Below are 4,910 nucleotides of genomic sequence, written 5' to 3' on the forward strand. Positions count from 1 at the left end.
GTGTACATAACACCCCAAGGATCCCACCTGGTAGGAACTTCTGGGTCTAAAAGGAAAGGAGCTGAAATGGACCCTGCTGGGCGTGTTTCCTAGTGCCCACCCCTTGCAATTGCTCTTTGGGCTTCCAAATGGTGAGAGGAAAGGGCTGTTTTCTCTTCCAAGAGCTGGCCACCTAAGGCTCAGGAGCAACGTGACATCCTGTTCTGTATGCCGTAGGATGCCCTGGGATCTTTATAGCCCAGAATAATCTGTAGGGGACTGTAAAAGCCACAAGGGAAGGAACAAGCGGGGATCACCCCTATGGCGAGGAAGCAGAGTTTGCTTACAAATAGCAGAAAAATGATTCACCATTTAAGGACATTTGAGTCTGGAAATGGAATGAAAAGTTGAGATGCCTAAGGTTGAAAGGGAACGTTTAAAACAAGTCTTAAGAAGTAGGAAAACTTTCTTACCCGGGCCCGTAATCCTCACGGGAGAAGGGTTCCCTCTGCCTCTCTGAAGCCATCACTTACTGCTCTACCCGGTGCTCCTTCCACTGCATCCATACCGGCCTTGCTGGCCCGAATGTTCCCCAGACACCCCCACCTGAGGTTCTTTGTACTTCCTCTAAGGCAGAAGAGTTCCTTCCCCAAGATATTTGCAGGCCTTTCATGCCCTTACTTCACTGAGGCCTTTGCTGAAATATAATCCCAGGAGATGCCTTCCCTGATATTACAGGAAATAGCTGTCTCCATCGCCCTCCATCTAACTTTAGAGAGGTTTTACTAGCATGATGTTATACTTATTATTGCCTCCCTCACTAGAATGGAAGTTCCATGAAGACAGGAATATTGTTTATAAGATTGCTGCTGGATCCTAGCACCTCATATGCCAGCCAGTACATAGCAGTACTCAGTAAATCTTTATTGAGGGAATGAATGAATGGGAGGAGATATATGCACTTGAGCCTGACATTGTTCTTCAGCCTCTGTGACCTGGGGCTAATTAATGCTAAGTAACCAGGAGTCTGATAAAAGACTTGCCCTAAGAGACTCTGCAGGAGAATATCCTCCACACCCATTTTAATTTCCTGATGTAAACTGAGGAGTGTATGTTTTCTTCCTAAGCAAGAGTATGCAAGACTGTGGGCAATTGAGACATGATGGATGGGAGTATGGGCTGGGAACTCAGCTGAGGCTCTGGGTAATATTCCTTGTGGAACCCTGGGCCTTTCTTTAACCTCTCTAAGCCACAGTTCCTCATGTATAATATGGAGATGGAGCAAGGTTCTCATGAAAATCAGACGATAGGCTTGACACAGAACAAGGGATCCATAAGTAGCAGGTTTAATGTTTGGAAAAGGAGACCAGAAAGAGATGGCACAGAAAGGGATGGTTAATGCAGCTGTGGCAGAAAGTGCTTTGCTGGGAGTGGGGCCCATAAGATCAATATGTAGAACACTACTGTATTTCTCTACAGTAGCAATAAGTAAACTGAAATTGAAGTTAAGAAAACAATTCCATTTATATTAGCACCAAAAAGAATAAAATACTTAGGAATAAATTTAATCAAGCAATGTACAATTTACATTCTGAAAACTGCATAAAGTTGTTGAAAGAAATTAAAGAAGATTTAGGTAAATGGAAAGATTGATCATGGTTTGGAAGACTTAATATTGTTAAGATGGCATTGCTCTCCAAATTGACCTACACGTTCAGCGCAATCCCATCAAAATCCCTGTCTGTGTCTTAAGATCCTGTTCAGGATGGGAGAACAAATCCACAGTTAAACTTGAGATTTCTGCAGGTCAGTGTGGCCAATTTTTCCAAGAGAGGAGCCAAGAAAACCTTAAACATAAAAGACCTTCTTAAAGGGGAATGATTTCAAAAATAGTTAAGGCTGTACTCAAAGGCGTGGCTTTATTGTTATCCAATTAATACATTTCCCCTTCCACCCCACCTAATTCTATCAGTTTGAGCTGATACAGCCCTTTCTGCCCTACACAAGGGCAGAGCCTGGTGCCTTCTGGATGCCCCCCAGTTGACTGAAACAAACTCAGGTATCACCAGGAGAGCCTTGTAACAAAAACAGGCTGATTTGGGAGTTACAAGACCTGGGTTAAAATTCCTATATATGCAATCTTGGCCAACTCAACTTCATTGATCCTGTTTCCCTCATTTATAAGAAAGGATCATTCAGTGGTGCACTGGTAAATGTTTAATAATCTGCTCTCCATCTGCCAATTTCTTTGGTGTAAATACTCTCACATGGCCAGTTTCCAGCCACCAGTGAGCTGGGAATAGATATGCACGATTAGCTCTCATGAGCTGGTAACGGCCAGCTCCAGCAACACCTCTTAATACTTAGGTTACAGGGTTGTTATGATGATTAAGTGTGAAATGTATGAAAAATAATTAGTGGAGTGCTTTAGTAGACCATCAATAAATAAAATACTATCCAGTACTATTGGATAAGGTGAGAAAAAAGGCATTTACTTTGGGCCCACTTGGAGGGGTGAAGTTCAGGCTAGTTAATAGGAAAAGCTGGTGGGTTGGGGGGCAGAAATAGGAAAAAGAGAATGAAACTGAGCTTTTATCTCAAGATCTGTGCCTGGGAGCTCATTGGGTGTAGGATCTTCTTGAAAGAAGTCCCATGATTTCTGGAGCCTAGTGGGCACCTGTTGCCCACCAAACAGACGGTTATTTATGGCAGCGATTCTCAAACATTATCATGCATCAGAATTCTCTGGAGGGCTTCTTAAAATATTTCTGGGCTGCAACCCCGGAGTTTCTGGTCCAGTAGGTCTGGGGTAGAGCTGAGAATTTGCATTTCTAATGAGTTCCCAGGTGATGCCGATGTTGCTGTTTGGGGCCCACACTTGGAGAACACCTGAGTTATGGCAATGACGGCCAGAGGAGCTAGAGATGGAGTTTTCTCTGTCTTGGCAGGTATCTCTGGCTTTCTTTCTCTGGGGTTCAGGGTTCCGTAATCCTCCTTTTGCCCCTGTTTGCTGCTATGCCAAAAATGATTGATTATATTTGGCAGAAGTGAAATGTGTGTAGTGATCTCTGAAGGTAAGACAAGATGATTTATGTGAGTTCATTTGTTGTTTTTCTTAAACATTGATTGTAAATTTGCTTTGGAGGGCTGTGGTAGCCACAGAGACATTGTTTCCTTTGCCATAAACAGCTTTCTGCCTAGTACTTCACTGGGGAGCCACAGGTTGGAGGAGGGAATTGGGAGAGAATGGATCCTCGTGAAGTGTGAGGGCCAGTGTACGGTCAGACCATAGGGCTGTGCTGTCCACACTAGCCACAGGTGCCTATTTAAATTTAGATAAAATTATCTAAAAGTAGATGAAATCTCAAGCTCAGTTCCTCAGTTGCACTAGCTAATTTTCAAGTCCTCAATAGCCACATGTGGCCAGTGGCTATCATACAGGATAGCTCAGATATAGAACCTTCCCATCATGGCAGGAAGTTCTATGGGACAGCACTGGTCCAGAGAACTAATGAAGAGAATGCAAAGGAGGATTTGAAAAGGAGGGAAGGAGTGATATCCCTCGGGAAGTGAGTTTCTGGCCCATCAACCAGGCTGGGAAGATTTTGGAGGACATTTAAGTGCTCTCAGACAATTTGCAGAAACTGCAGTGTTTTCAAGGCAGTGAACAAAGGTGAAAGTCGTCCAAAGGTGTCCCGGCCCTTGTCCAGCTAAGTAATTTTGCAATTAGAGCTTGAAAATCATGAATGGCAATTGCACTGAATGATTTGAGTGCTTTTCTGGTCAACACATTGTTTCTTGGTCACACAGCTTCTTGGTCCTCAAGCTCAATGTCATGGCCTTGCTGGGAAGAAAGGTGTCCCAGGAAAACAGGCTGGGTGTTCTCAGACCGAGCCTACCATGCTATCCAGGAATTGCTTGCCTCTCACTCTACATGGTGGTGGAAGGTTTCTGGCCTATTCTCACTGAATCACCAGGACTCTGGTGATGGCAGGACTCTGGCTACACGGATGGCAGGGCCTCCCTCCTAGGGCCCTGGCTATGTCTCACAATCCCGTTCAGGGTGGGAGAATAAAGCCTCAGGTACACTTCAGATTATGTGGGTCAGTGTGGCCATTTTTCTCCAAAGAAGAGAGGATCCAAGAAGACCTTGAAAATTGAATACTTTTAAACTGTGTCTCAAATGACACTTAACCAGCTTGTGCAGCTAAAGGCATTTTGTTCTCTGATTAATTCCCTTTTTCTCCCACACCTTCTAACACAGATTCTGCCTCCAAAATCCCATGCTTTTTTTTGTTTTTAACAATGTTATGCTAGTTTCAGGTGTACTGCAAAGTGATTCAGTTATACATATACCTGTATCTATTCTTTTTCAAATTCTTTTCCTGGGGCTTTCCTGGTGGTGCAGTGGTTGAGAGTCCACCTGCCGATGCAGGGGACGCGGGTTCGTGCCCCAGTCCGGGAAGATCCCATATGCCACGGAGTGGCTAGGCCTGTGAGCCATGGTCACTGAGCCTGCGCGTCCGGAGCCTGTGCTCCACAATGGGAGAGGCCACAACAGTGAGAGACCCAAGTATTGAAAAAAAAAAAAAATTATTTTCCCATTTAGGTTATTACAGAATATTGAGCGAGTTCCCTGTGCTATACGATGTCTTTTTGTCGGAAGGTTTAGATGACTCCTAAATTTTACATATAACTTTTCTAGTTTGACCCTCCAAGATCTTTTGTTTCTGATCCTCCATTGCAGCCATTTCCTCCAGAAAATTATTTCAGTATCTGGGCAAGGAATAGGGTCTCTAGATCCTGGAGACGTGGAGAGTTTAAGTGAAAGTGTATCAAAACAAAGCCTCGGGTTTGGAGGAAAGCAGCTGGGAAGGGAAGAGAGAAGAAGGAATCCAGACTAATTCTTTGCTGTAGTAAAAGGATCATGT

Source organism: Globicephala melas, chromosome 12 (genome assembly GCF_963455315.2).
Source record: "Globicephala melas chromosome 12, mGloMel1.2, whole genome shotgun sequence".
NCBI classification, from domain to species: Eukaryota; Metazoa; Chordata; class Mammalia; order Artiodactyla; family Delphinidae; genus Globicephala; species Globicephala melas.